At 45.7% G+C, this 15381-nt stretch overlaps 1 protein-coding gene across 1 annotated transcript in view; it reads left to right on the top strand.

Moving 5' to 3' along the window:
* The window catches only part of AMOTL1 (angiomotin like 1), a 148794-nt gene that overhangs the window by 36552 nt on the left and 96861 nt on the right, over window positions 1–15381 (top strand). The window lies entirely within an intron of this gene.

The following is a 15381-nucleotide window of genomic DNA, read 5'->3' as shown; positions in this document are numbered from 1 at the left end:
CACTGCATTGTTTCCATGCAATTTGGGTCAAAGAGGGAGCTGGGTTTCTCCCTTGGAAAGAATCAGGATAGGTTTTGGTGCTTGTCTTAGACTCAGCAGGAACAATGCCTCATACAGCCGTTGATGAGCTTGTCAAGCAGTCATCCTTTCTGGAGCACAGATTCACCCCCCGGCTAGAATATAAGGGTGGAGGGAGAGGTAAGTCATGAAAACTTAGTTCTATCGCTGCACTTACTGTGACCTTGGGCAGGTGTCCATAGTGCTCACGGCCTCAGTAACTCAGCAACCCACTGGGAGACCTTGCACGGATGCTGTAACGGTGCACGCCAAGCACCACGTGCTGTATATGCAGGTATTCAGGAAGTATTTGTTGTCGTTATCTTATTATTATTATTTATTTGAAAGATATTCCTTTCCCGTGTGTGAAGGCTGGACTAGTTCTTATCAATTGTCCCACCTCGTAACCAAAACCATCTTTATTTCTACAATTTTCTCTGCAGCGTAGCTAGTTTCCAAAAACAGATGCGCAGGCATAGCGATCAGGTCAATTGAATTGTCTAGTTATTTGTCCCTGAAGCAGCACATGGAACGAGGCCTTTGGTAACAGTCCCACCACTTTCTGTGGCATGATCTGTAGTCTGTTTCACCTCCAAGTTTTCCTATCAGTCTCCCAATGTACCACAACTGGCTCCTTGAGGAATTAATTCTCAGTGTTACAGCAAGATCACGTAATGAAATTAAGTTACCAAAAAAGGGGTTTTTTGAAAAGGCATATACCTCTGGATGAATGCTATGTTGAAGGCTGCCCATGATGGAGAGTTCAGAAATATGTCCTCCCTCCTATGGCAGTTTCACTGGGTAAGGAGGCAACGCCCACACCTCTTCAAAGCCTTTCTGTAGTCCCATCACAGGTAGAAGTGATGGCCATCTCAGGAGGTAAGAGAGATGCCTAGGGATTTGGGGTGAACCTAGTTGTGACCATGTCTGCCCCTGTCTAATAGCCTTGATCGACTCCCCACTACCTAGAGGATTAGTTCGGTGTAGGAGGACCTCCACCCGCTGCATTACCCCCATTTGCTATAACCTTCTGGTTATATTGAACTATGGGGTGGTCTCCACAATCAGATCTATTCCCTCTGTCTATGGGCCTTTCCTCCTCTCCACTCGCCTCCCATGGCTGGTTCCTCCTCCTTCTTTGACACTAAGCCCATGAGTCATGTCCTGCTAGTGTTTCTCAAGCCTGCACATTCGAATGGGCAGAGCTATTAAAAGTCCTGACTCTGACCAACTGTACCAGAATCCTTGAAGTGTAGTCCCAAACATCAGTGTTTTATCAGCGTGTGTGATTTTTTTAAAGTCATCCCTCAAGTGATTCCCATATGTAGCCAGAGTTGTCCGCTACTGCCCTTGATTGTGGCCCCCTCATTCTTCTTGGTAAATCTAGCAGCCAGCACAGTGCCCGGCCCAGGTAAATCTTCAGTAAATGTTTGTTGCACAAGTGAGTGAGGGAGTCAGCCTGGGATGCTGTCTCTTTTCATAGTGATGATACAGCTTTAAGACTGGCCTCTCTGCTCGTAGTGATGGTGCCTTGGGGACTGAATCCTTTGATCTGTGACCTCTCTCTCCTTTGTTCGTTTCTTAGGCTTATCCAATTTATCTCCTATTACTTAAAAATTGAAGTGTTAAAACCACGTGTAGTGCTTAAGAGCATGTGGGTTTGGTTTTTGCCCCACCTCTGATTTGCCTTACGACCATGGGCAAAGCACTCGATCCCTGTCTCTGCTTCCTAACCAGTCAATCCATGTGCTGACTATTTTCTGATGCTCTTCTAGGCCCGCTCACCACCCTTCAGCGCTCTGCTTTGTGCCCTGGAAACCTTACCTTCTGGAACGGGTCACCTGGCTTGCAGTTGGATTTGGCCAGTGAGAGGCACTGGTGGGATATGGGAGGGTGGAGAGAAAGATGTCTCACTACTTATTCCCTTCCCTTCAGGAGGCTGTGTTATTTGAGGCCTCAGCTCCTCTAGAGTCACCCTCTCTTACGGCATCAGCTCTTGTTGGATTCTGGAACCTTCCTTTCTGACTGAGGGGTGGGAGCAGCCCCAGGAGCTTCTTCATCACTTGTTTTCCCTTAACCCTGCCCGCCCCCCCCCCCCACACACACACTTTTGTCAGCAGTCCTTTCATCACTTTCTTCGGTCACTCCTCTTGGGCACACCACCCATTTTCTGATAGGGCCCTGACAGGTACAATGGGAATGATAACAGCACCAGCTTCCGAGCGTGATTGTGAGGAATAAATCATTTTAGGAGGAAGGGGCAAATGAAATAACCATCATTAAACATGTACTATGTTTTCATATCCCTAGGCAAATGCTCTGACACCTTTGGGCATGGTCAAAACCTTCTGAAAGATTTAATTTTTAACATATAAGTTTTTTAAATGTTGCCATTCATCTCCTCTTCCCCACCCAGTATTGGGAGGTTCCGCTAAGACTCAAGAGTTAGGAAAAATCGGTTCCAAGTCAAATATATCCTGCATCCAAAGTTTCTTCCCTCCCATTCCTGGGGGCGAATAAGGAGAAACGTCCTAGACTTAACATTCACCTACTTGGTGCCGGGCACTTTACATGTGTAAACAGTCGGCTCAGCCTCCCAGCCTGGAGTTTACGTCATGTCCCCTACATTAGTACCCCCAAATATAGTGACTTCTGAGCATGTCTCTGCCCATATTGCTAAGAAAGCAAGTCTTTCTTTAGGGCTGTTCCCCAATTTTATGTCCAAGAATTCTCAGGGGGTGCGCCCTTGCATCCACAGAGTTAGTTCTGGCTGCTCTAGCCTTTCACCAGGGGAGCTGGAATTCAGATACGTCTTGCTGAGGCTCGTGGACACCATGATAACTGCTCCAAGTCCTCTCTGAAGAAACCAGTGACCACATGTCTCGGACATCACCTCTGCTGCCCCAGCTCACCCCAGAACCTGGAGGCTTGACATTTGTCTGTTTCCCTTGTCCTAACCTATGTTGGCCTCAGGGGTGAGGACCCTGCTCTCCTCTGTACTCTTTCAGCCTCAGAACGGACCCAGGTCCTTCAAATTACTACACAAGCCTAGCCCCGCTGAGAGTCTGGCACCATGGCCAGCTCTGAGCCAGCCTCCAATCAGCTGGGGCCAGGCACCCCACCCCTGGGCCCACCCCAGGTCTCACCACCCTTGGAAGCTATTTCTCCTGCCTTCCTCCCGCCTCCCGCCGCAATCCCAGAACATAGCTTCCGAGAGGAAGGGAGTTTTCACCCCAGTTTAACTTTTTCTCAGGATGATTGACAGTGGAAAATTCAATTCCCTTCACAGGAAACCTCACCCTACGGCAGGGGGTGTGGTCTGACCTCCAGGCTGCAACAAAACATTCACAGAACTGTTCACCATTGTCCCGGTTCCCTAAGTCCGGGCAACTCTGTCTGTTCTCTTATTGATCTTGTTGGGCACACTGCTCATTTCATCTTCAGAACAACTCAGTGAAGCCGCAGAGAGGATTTTCACTTTATGGAGGAGGAAAGGGCGGATCAGGAGGTTACATTATCTGTCCAATGTCACACAGCTGGTTAGAGGCAAAGTTTAGATTCAAAATATAATCTCTGGCTCCAGAGCCAATCTCAGCTTCCTGGGGAGGAGAACAGACAAGTGCCCTCCTCCCAGGGAGACCCGGTTGTGGGTTAAATAAATAACATGCGAAAGTAACCAGCACGGAGCCTGGCGAGATAGCATATGGCTGCTCAGTACATATACTTGTTGAATAAGTGAATGGTAGGTACTCAAAAGATATAAATACTTTATTAGTCCATCACCTAGTGATCAATACGCGCTAAAGGAATTGTCTGTAATGGGACTCAAAGCAACAACCAGAAAGATTTCTCTGAGCTTCATTCACTTCCTGCTCTTCCTGCTCTGTATTCCAGTGTAGAGTGCCTGGGACCGGAAACCTCCTATGGCGCGGATGTGATTTCTAAAGGAAACTAAACCGTTGTAGCCGCATCATTTAGGGCAGGTCGGTAGAAGCCTGGAGAGAAATCTGGACCCATAACTGAGGGCAGGTGGACTCAGGCTCAGGTGTGAAATTCATCACGGCTCCCTGGATGTGTGTTTGCGAAGTGATACTACACATTGCCCAGGAGGCGGGGGTTTTTTTTTCAGGGAGAGAATGGAGTAGGAAAGGGAAAATGACAATACATTCTGAGGGTTAAATGCTTAGCTACCTTGGCTAAGAAAAAAAAAAGAGAGCAAGGGAGATAGAGAATAGTGGGATAACACACACACACACACACACACACACACACACACACACACGTGCGTGGTGCGCATGAATGCGAAAATGGAAAGGACATTTTCTTGCCAAAGCGATGTTTTTACTAGAAGTCTAGAAAGAGACTGTGTCGAGTTATTCCTGGGTCTTAAACACAATCATGACTGCCTAGAAAGGATGGTATTTCTTCCCGTGTTAAGGACACTGGAGTCTAAAGGGTGTTAATGCCCAGCCTGACCTGCTCAGGAGAACTGTGATTCTGGTTTCTGGGTCACGTTCTTACTGGATGATCGTTCTGGAATATGTCCTGTTTGTTTTTGTTTCTCTCCAACTGGTTTTGCCCAGGGTGGGCCCATCAAAATGACTCAGTACCATTTGTTTCTCTCGCTGTTACCCTTTCTCCTTTTCTCCCCTCTTCTCTCTGGCCTCATCTCTCTCTCCCTGCCCCCTTTCTGTCTCCGGTCCCCTATGTCAGTGTCCTTCCCCTTCCTCCGCTAGCTCCCTCCTTCCTTTTCCCATCGTCAGCTGGAATATGGACAGAAAGGGCAGGGCTTGCCTTCCTGGGGCTCTCTGCCAGAAAATGGAACAGGTCAAATTATAAAAATGATTTAGAAAGAATGCTTTTTGGCAAAATGGGGAAACAGATGTTCAGGGCTGGGTTTGCTGTCTCTCGCTGTCTGCTGCCTGCTGAAACGCCCTCCTTTGCAGGACTCCTCGCCAGGGCACCCCTGGGGTTATTTTCATGTCAAATATGTGTGTACATTTATCGCTGCTTAATTCTCCTCTCCCGGTGACCTTTGTACCCCCACATACAGAGTTGGCAAGATTTATTTTCAACCTCTTCTCAGAGTGGACAGGCGCTGTTTAATAGTCAGCATTTTATGGAAACTTCAGATTCTTTTTTTTTCCCATTGATTTTTAGAGAGAATGGGGGGAGGACAGGAGGGAGGGAGGGAGGGAGGAAGGGGGAGAGAGAGAGAGAGAGAGAGAGAGAGAGAGAGAGAGAGACATTGATGTGAAAGAAACACATCGATTAGTTGCCTCCCGCATGTGCCCCAACTAGGGTAAGGGATTGAACCTGCAACCCAAGTATGAGGGCTGGCGCTCTAAACATTTAGCCACCAGCCAGGTTCTTAAGAAAATAGAGAAAGGACCTGCGAGTGTAGAACATCATCTGAAATGGAGTCTAGGGAAAGCTCGGGGTTGAAGGGGGCTGAATGATAGTCTGTAACCTGCCAGGGCTCCTTTCTTTCTGTCGCCAAAGGTTTGCTGTTTACTGACTGTTGACCAAAAAGAAAAGTCCATTATTGTGGCCCTTTGTGGCTGACCAGCCAGAGAATTTAGATTATTCCATTCTTTTTAAAAAATATATTTTCCTTTTGGCTCTAAAAGCCATTTCTCCCCAAACTCAAAAGCGGGGTTCCAGATTCCCACATTTGCGGTGGACGGCATTCTTGCTGGACACCTGCCGCCTCCAGCCCCAGTGGAGCGGTTGCAGTGATTAGGGTGAGTGCTGTGAGGGCAGTAGGCAAGGAGGCAGGGGCCCCCAGAGGAGAGGAATCTGACTCAGTCGGGGAGGCCAGGCGGGCTTCCTAGAGGAGAGCAGTCTTCCCAGTGTGACCTGAAGAACAGAGGTCCAGGGCATGACAGCATCGTCTGCCTTAACAGCTGGCCGCAGCCACAGCAGCTCCTCCTCCAGGGCCGTGTCACTGAGGGCTGAATAATGGAGTGCCAGTGAGTGACACAGAACCTTCTGCCTCAGATAGGTCTACACAGTGGGACTGTGACCTCATTAACTCCTTCCTGAAATGCTGGGCATATCCTCACGGCTCAAGGAGTCTGTCCCACCAGTAAAAGGTCCTTATATTTGGCTAAGTGGGGCTCCATGGGAGAAAGCTCACGTGAATTTCACTCTTTCCCCATTAGGATCATCATTACTGTTTGTACCACTCTCAGCTCCTGGGAGCTGTCATTCCACACGGTTTAGCAAATGAGAGACTGAGGAACCCTCTAAAGCAGGTGTAGGGACATAACCTAGCGTAGGAAGGCATTGTCAGAATTAGCAAACAAAAATACAGCATAGCAGTTAACGCTGAATTTCAGGTAAAAAGCAAATGATCGTTTGTAGTATATATGTGTCCCCTGCACCAGTTGGGATTTACTAAACTAAAAACTCTTGTTGCTTATCTGAAATTCAAGTCCGACTGGGGGTTTATCTGGCAGCCCTGGGTGTGGGAGCAGCGTCTGGGCTGCTCTGCCCTTGCATTGCGTTTGGCTTGCTTTGTTAGGTGAGCTCAAGCGGGGCTCTGTTCCTGCCGTCGGTACTCAGTCCCCATCGGATTCCACTTGGGTGCTTATGTCAATAAGATGCAATTGCTGAGCGGTGTCTTATTTTATCACCTCATAGAAAATGGATGCAAAAATTAACCCTTCTTGCAGCAGAAATCCTGAACAACTTCAGGGATTTGATGTGCGCTCCATTTCATATAACACGTACCCCGGGCCAGTCTTTCTCCTGGACTGGCTGCAGGACTTCTGGCGTCTGCGTATGGAAGACTCATTTCCTTTATTCTCTCTTGTAACCTGAAGCTGAGGTCTAATCTACTCCATTTTGAAGAGTCAGAGCATCTTAGTGTCCTCATCCCCTGAACACTCAGGGTCCTCCCTCCTCAATGCCTGGGCACTCAGCCTGTGCCAGGTCGTCACCAGAGGGGGTGCTGTGTGTATGTGGGAGGAGCCTCCTGAGAAAACCTGGTCTAGAGCTGCAGTGACCATTCTTATAACACTTTCTATGTAGGCAGCTGAACCCTGATTTTCTGTTCTTGAACCCAGTTCTCCATGTTTGTGTTCTAGACCTTTAAATTTTTTTTTTTTTACTGTGACCCAACATAAGGGTACATTTTACATTTAGACTCACAGGTACAATTTTTAATATGAATACAGCTAAAATTGAAGTTTTGTGGCATAGCAATTATACCCTTATCAGATGGGTTGCATCTGATGTTTTCTAATATGTTTTATTTTATTTATTTAAAATGCTGTTCAATGATTTCCACTAATGGGTTGCCAACTACTCTTTGAAAACAATGCTCTGGTGTGTTATATAGCGAATATAGAATAAGTTCATCCATTCCTCTTTCCTTTCTGAAGATGGCTATCAGATTGTTTCTTAATCTTCTCTTCTCAATGTTGGTTATCTTCCTAATATGCTCTGGTTTCTCCATCCATTCCCATCCTGCTCAACATCGGCTGACTGCCTGACAGTTGAGGAGTGTTTCCCTTTAATCTGGTACTGAGAACTAAGCACATGATCTCACTATATAACTTGACCAATACTTGGCATAGTGGGGTCATCAGACCCCTTGATATCAAGCCGGCAACCACATTACTGTCACTCCATGAATCAATACCCATTAGCGATGGTTATTTAATTATTTTAAACTAGAGGCCCAGTGCACGAAATTTGTTCATGGGCGGGGTCACTCAGCCCAGCCTGCACCCTCTTGCAATCTGGGATCCCTCAGGGGATGTTCGACTGCCGGTTAACCAGCAGTCGGACATCCTTCTCGAAATCTGGGACCACTGGCTCCTAACCGCTGGCCTGTATGCCTGCCTGATCGCTCCTAACCACTCTGCCTCGGCCCCTGCCACCATGCCTTTGTCCGAAAGGACATCTGGAATGATGTCCGGAAGGTCGTTTGGCTGTCTGGTCTAATTAGCATATTACGCTTTTATTATTATAGATTTGCCTAAAATACACAATCTAGACCATTTCATCCCTGTTTTGTCTATAACAATATCTGGAGATATTTTTCTTAATTGAGGCGGGAGTGGCGGTGAAATCAAGATGCTCATCATTCATATATCGTGGATTTACCTATTAAATATTCCAAAAACGCAGGACATGTAAACAAAAAGAAACTGTGTGTCTAGCACAGTCTAGCAGAACAATAATTCAAAGTCCTCTAATGTGACCATATTTTGAAAGAAAATGGATAACAAGTTGGTAATAATAGCTAATAATTATGGTGTATGTGCTGTGTGCTAAGCACTGTGCTGAGAGCTTTACATGCCGTTGACTCATGAATTTCTCACAACCTTTAAGGTGGATACTGTTGTTAACTACTACTTATCAAAAGAAGGAAAAACCAAGCTTTAGTAAGGTCAAGTGAGTTAGCTAGTCAGATAACGAAAGAGTGGCAGAAGGGGAGTTGATCCCAGGCCCATCTGACTTCTCAGCCTGTGTTTTAAGATACTTAACTGTGTCCCACCGACTGGAAACCACCTCTGGTGGTTTAGAAAAAGAGGATGTTTGTTACATGCCTAGCATAGTGATTTTGTGGAGACTTAATAGATCCTACTCCCTTCCACAAGAAGGGAAAAACTTAGTAAAAGTTCAGGTCCCTCGCAGCCCCCAAGAGTCTGTGAGTCCATCCATCACTAGCTACACCAGGGTCAGGCCTCAGAGTGCTTTCCACTGGTTCACCCAGGCTGGACTTGGGGGGAGCATCTCTCCTGTCCAGGTGAGCTAGGAGGAGGAACTGCTTGCTTGTCAGGAAAAGTAATGCAGTGGTTAAAACAGGCTTGAATCCTGCCTCATCACTCATAAGCCACCCAACCTCGGGAAATTCACATAACCTCACCTAGACTTTTCCCTCATGTGTAAAACTTGGATGATAATACCTACCTTCCAGGTACCGATAAAATGCGATAGTGTTTGAAATCACCTGGCACAGAGGAGACACTACTCTGTACATGCTATGTTAGAACTGAGAACTGGGCTTTGACCATTCTTCTCCTACGACAACTCTTGCCAATTGCCTTATTTAGGTTGGGATTCTGTTTTCATAGAAAGGTAGGTTCCCCCAAATGTTCTACACCAGTGGTTCTCCAAGTGTGACCCATGGACCAACTGCATTAGGGTTATCTGGGAACTTGTTAGAAATGCAATTCTTGGGCCCCACCCTGACCTACTGAATCAGAAGCTGTGTGTCAGCTAAAGTTTAAGAACCACTGCCCTACTGCACTGGGGATCCTGATCTTCCCCTTTTTTAATGGGGCTCATTCGAAGCCTCTAGAGAGATCGTATCTTTTGTATAAATATTGTGATCAAATACATAGACTATGGAGTTTACTTTCAGGTTGTTTCTATTTAATCCTTTTATATTTTACCCCCAATTGGTCATTTTCTGATGTTTCCTTTCTCACTTCCAGTTAGTTTGAAACTCATCTGTATATGCCTTATGTCATAAAGGTTGAATAGAAAGGATCCATTCCCAGACACTGGATAAGGGAGACTGGTACCATGGCTAAGGAATTCTTCCTGGGCCCATCCCTGGATCCCTGGTACTGGATACCTGCAGGTCCTCTCTCCTTTTGCCTCCTTTGTTTCTTACACTCATTGAGCTCTTTCCTGCTTCGAGATCTTTGCACATGCTGTTTGCTCTCCCTTCTTCATCACCTTCCAGAAGCCTTCCCTCCCCCCCCCAACCCCCCGCTCCAAGAAGCCACCATTCTCCTTTGTTAGTCTCAGTGATTGCTCCTTTTCTTCATCACACATGGACAAATTTGTATTATAGATTTATTTATATACATTTAGTAAGACAGAGCCCATACCAAGATATTTGGGCAACAAGTGGAGTGTCTTGGCATTCAGTGTAATTGATAACATTTTTTGAATGAATGAATAAATGAACCATTGTAGCGCTCACATAGTTTTGCCTTCTTTCAAACTGCATTGTGCTTTCCTTTCAGTTAATCCTTCTGTTTAGGACTTATTTTTTTCTGATTATTTCTAATTATTTCACTCTCTACCTTGAACTTTTCTGAAGACTGTTCTGCATCGTATGACACTGGCTCTATCACAGATACACCATAAGTACTTCCTGATTTCCGGATGAATAAAATCATTTAAATTTTAACACCTCACCCCACTCTGAGTTTATGCTGTAAAACAAGTTTTTCTCCTGAACCGAACCATCCAGAGCTGCTGAAGCCACTAGGAATGGTGAGAGCTTCCCCATTTCTCTGTCTTTGGCATTTAAAGCACAAGACATGACGGTGTTTAGTGTATATTCTAGAAAGAGGAGGATGAGAACTGTTGTATAAGTTGTGGAGGGGCCATTCTTCTCAGTGTTCTTTCTAGCTATGGGCAGAAAGCACATATTTTCCGAATAAAACACCGAAGCATCCTTTTCAGAATGGCAACCACAAGGGATCTCAAGTATGAACATTCTGACCTAAGTTATGTTTAATTATTGTGACAATCCTTGTTTTTAATAGTCATCTTGTGTTGCTGTTATTTTAGGAATTCAGTATGATCCTAGTTTTAGGAAAAAAAGGTGTCTATATCATCTTTGGAAATAAGAGAGTAAAACATGATTAGCTTTTTGGCTGATATTGTCTATTTTTAAAATTTATCTTTATTGTTGAAAGTATTACAGATGTCTGCTTTTTTCCCCATTGCCCTCCTCCACCCTGCACCCATGACTAGTTTTTTTGTTCGTGAAAAGAGGGAAAGGAAGACACTACTATAGCATGATATACTACAGGATAAATGAAACCGAGGCTGCTGCTTATTAGTATGCAATTGGATTCACCCAACAACTCAGTAGAATGATCAATATGGTCAGAAGCTTGGGAGCCTGCAAACTAGGCAACATCAGTTACTCAGCTAACTCAGTGGTTCTCAACCAGGGGCAGTTTGTCCCATAAGAGACCCTTGGCAGTATCTGTGGAGGTGTTATTAGTTACCACAACTTGGTTTGGGGTCGAGTGTTGCTGCTGGCATCTAGTGGGTAGAGGCCAGGGATGTTGTTAAACATCCTATAATGCACAGATCAATTCTTCACAACAAAATATTACCAGCCCAAAATGTCAATAGTGCCAAAGCTGAGAAACCCTGAGATAATCAACCAAAAGTATGACCTTCAATACTCCCAAGGTTTTTGTAGTAATAGTGACAAATGCTAATTAAAATCTTATTATTTATTAAATACTTGCTATATGCCAGGCTCTTTATATTCACAGCTACTCCGTATGTCAGTCAGGATCTGACCTCGGGTTCATTTGGGACCAATGTCTCTACCCTTCCTCTTTATTTTTTTAAAATATATTTTTATTGATTTCAGAGAGGAAGGGAGAGGGAGAGAGAGATAGAAACATCAATGATCAGAGAGAATCATTGATTGGTTGCCTCCTGCACGCCCCCTACTGGGGATTAAGCCCACAACCCAGGCATGTGCCCTTGACCGGAATTGAACCCAGGACCCTTCAGTCCGCAGGCCAACGCTCTATCCACTGAGCCAAACCAGCTAGGGCTACCCTTCCTCTTTAGCTATTTAGTGTAGGTGCATTTTCCCTGGACAAGTTCATATCTACTCTCTGTTTCTTGTGTTTTAGATAGAACAAATGGTGTGTTTAGTGCATACTGGTAATAAGTTCACAGGAGAAAGTCATGAGGCAAGAAGAGACCGGTGTGTCACATGGGCATGAAGCTAATAACATCCAGACAAACAGGCCAATCCATAGCTTACTAACTGAGCCAAATGCCCGTGTAGGTTGGTAGTATAGACCCTGGCCCTTAGGAGGTATTTAATACATATTTGTTGGGAAGTTTTTTCATAAAGAGTCTTTGGGTACATTTCAAACTGAGTAGGTTTCCAGATGATCTGTTACAATACATCTAAATCCTCCTAGGAGGAGTTCCCTCATGTCTAAGGCACCTGAAATTTCCAGAACTACAGAGGTGTCTCACCTATGTATCTTCCACTTGTCTTTCACATTCTCCTCCTCCTCTTCATTTTTCACTCTTCCATTCTTCATTACTCTGGCCTGGCAAAAGCTCATCCCCTGCCCTTCCTCTTGTCAGAGCAATAGTCTCCCTGCACCCTCTACTTTAAGCACTCCCAGTAGTCCCTGAATTTTGTTCCTGTCAATAGTTTGCAAGATGAGGCAAGGCGTGTGTCAGAATCTCCAGAGGAGGCAAGTGCCATGTGACATGCCCATGCCTTTACTAGTAATATCTTTCTCTCGGTACATGGATTTTTTGAAAACTTCTCCTCACCCTCTCCCACCCCCCAATCCTGCAAAATTGGTCACTCCTTTGTGCTCCCATAATGCTTTGTTTTAACCTGTAATATGGCAGCCATTTCACAGAGGAGGAAGCCGAGGCTCTTGTTAGGTTACTCTCCATAGTTGGAAATGGGTGGAGCCAGGACTTACTCTAAAAGCCAAGTTCATGCTCCTTTACCTGGATGCCTATTACCTCACCCTTCTTCCGGCCTCTGTGCTTGTCTGGTACATCCTGGTGCCTGCCCGGTTTGGAGACAGTTCTCTGAGCTGTCCCTAAGAACGCTGAAATTGTTCCATCATCACCTTCGTAACTTTCCTAGGGGCGAGTAAAAGACAACCTGTGTCACTTTAAAAAGGAAAGATGCTGACCTTTAGAGTGTTTGTGCAGATCCAAAGAAAACACAGATGCTGACTGGTTCACCTGGCTGATAGTGAAACTGCATTTAGTTTTTATTATTAACATACCTTCTTCCTATTTGGCCCATACTTTGGAATCTCCAACCAAATATTACTGTAAAGTGTTATTGATGATCTCTTGCTAGTCAGATCCAAAGTCTTTTTCTCAGACCTCAGTTTCTGAACAATAGATTCAGATGTAATTGATGTAGAAGATTATTCATTTTCCATATTTGATGTAGTGATTATTAATAGTTGAAGTTCAGGTATATGGAGGGGGAAATTGGCCTCCAGCAGGTCTTTCTGTCGATGCTGCCATGAATTTGACTTGTGTTATCACTTGGTATCAATATGAAGAGTCTAGGCTGGTCCACCTAATTGAATCAGAAGATTCCTGAGCCAACAAGCTGTGCCTGTCACTTCATCAGAAGTCGAGGAATCTGTTTGAGAAAGGGACCCAATTCCTAAGTTTCCTGTCTTCCATGCCTTTAAACCTGCCCAGTTCTCTACTTCTCCCACCTCTTCCTCTTCTTCCTCCTTCTTTCCCTAATTTTTTGTTGTGGGCATTCCAGGTAAACCAATCTTCACAGCTTCATTTTTTCCCCTCTGTACCTCTTCTTGGCTTCTCACTCAAGCTCTTCTTATTTCCTTTTGCTCAGGGGATAGTAAGTCTCTTAACATCTTTCTCAGACAAGTTTCCTCTCTCAGTCTCTCACCGCTGCTTCTTCCATCATGGGTTCAATGACCCATTCTTCAAAGAACGGTCCGTTCTCCCTATGACGCAGGTCCAAAATCTGGGTTAACTTGATTGCATTGCTCTTTCTCCCAGGATAGCCATCTAGTCCACGAAAAGAGGAAAATCTTGCTCCAAAGGTTTGGTATCTTTCTTCATTGCATGTGTTATCTTCAAAGATTAGGTATCTGCATGGTATCTCTTCCTTCCCATCTCCTTTGCCCCAAGCTCTCAGGTCATTGCTTCCTGCAACTATTTCCCAGACCCTCTCTGCTTTACAGGGCTATTGGAGGCTTGGTTGAAATAATCATAGCAAGTATATGGTGAACACTTATATGCATTGTGCTAAATATTCTACGTTTGTTACTTCATTCGGTCCTACAACCACCCTGTGAGGCTTAAGTACTATTTTCATCACCGTGTAAACTGAGGTTTAGAGAAGTTAGGCGACTGGCCCAAGGTTACACAGATGGTGAGTGGTTGCGCTATGACTCAGTCCATGCCTGTTTTGTTCCCAGGGGTGCTTGTAACTTATAAATTCTGTTGCCTCCTAGGATACAGTATGGTATCTAATAGAGGTCAATTAATAAATGTGCGTTTCCTTCCTTCCTTCCCTCCTTTTTCTGTCTGTTCTTTCCCAGTCTATGCTAAAGTGCTAGCTGCCTCTGAGCTCCACCACCCTTCAGTGCTCTCCTTCCTCCTGCAGTCAGAACTTCTCTCCACCTTTCCCAGGCACCTCCAGCCCTTGTGTTGTTGCCTTCCTGTTTTGTTTGCATATCTTGTCTTCTGAAATAAATCTGTGAAGGGCTTAGCTGCTTTTGTGTGCTATCAAGTACTAGGATAGCTGACTTTAAACAGAGTAGGTACTTGGTAAATAATTGTTAAATTACTGCATTTGGACTTTATCTGGAGAGGTTCCTGAGCTAGCCATCCTGGGAATCAGAAGACTAGATTGGAATCATCAGAAGAACACACAATCCAAGAGGAATGACTGAAGGGGAACAACTGCTGGCAGTCTAATTAGGCGATTGTCACAATCCGGCAGGAATGCTCGAAGGGATCCTGGTCTGTGAAAGGGCAAGGAGAGGAGAGGCACACCAGCGGTGTGCGGTGTGCGTGCACTAACTCTCCTATTAACATCTTCCTGCGCAACCGCAGTATCACCTGGCCTCTGGTCCTGGGAGCAGAAGAGCGGTCTTTGAAAGCCGGGGAGAAATGTTATGGTGGGGCGTTCCCTGCCTCCAGATCAAGGCTCCCAAGGCCTGCCCTGGATAATTGGATACGATGGGCTGGGTGAAGAATGTTACTTAGCTTTAAGGCCTGGTTTAATAAGAGGTGGGGGAGAATCAGCCACACTTTCCCAGAGTCACTGTCTTTGCCTCCACTGGGGCAGATAACGGCTTGGGGTTTGTGGCCACAGAATGTACAGTACATTAAGAGCTAAGGCTGTGTAAGACCCGTTAGCAGCATGTCGTCCACTCTCCGCGTGTGACAGAAGCACTGGGGCCTGGGGAATGCAAAGAGGAAAGTGTGTGGCCACTTTTCACCTGGAAATTCCAATTAAGGAAAAAAAAAATCCTAAACGGAACCTAGCCTGGATTTAGAGGACAGATAAACCGATTATCTGCCGGAGTTAGCCTGGTGGGAAGGGAGAGCAAGTCGAAGGAAGAGGAACTGGCCAGTCTGGCATTAATTAAACCGCAGCGGGGGACAAAACAAGGGCGGCTATCGCCTTCCTAACTCCCCTGGAGACATGTCCGTTGGAGCTTCAGGCCACGGCAACTGGCGGGCTCCTGGACCCGAGGACGGCGGATCCCGACTGTGGGCGGGCTCTAGGGCCCAGCGGCCGGGCGCCGGGGCGGGGTGGAGTGTAGGGTTACAGTG

Source organism: Myotis brandtii, unplaced genomic scaffold (assembly GCF_000412655.1).
Source record: "Myotis brandtii unplaced genomic scaffold, ASM41265v1 scaffold76, whole genome shotgun sequence".
Lineage (NCBI taxonomy): Eukaryota > Metazoa > Chordata > Mammalia > Chiroptera > Vespertilionidae > Myotis > Myotis brandtii.
The sequence above is the reverse complement of the archived record's forward strand: the minus strand, read 5'-3'. Positions and strand labels throughout refer to the sequence as shown.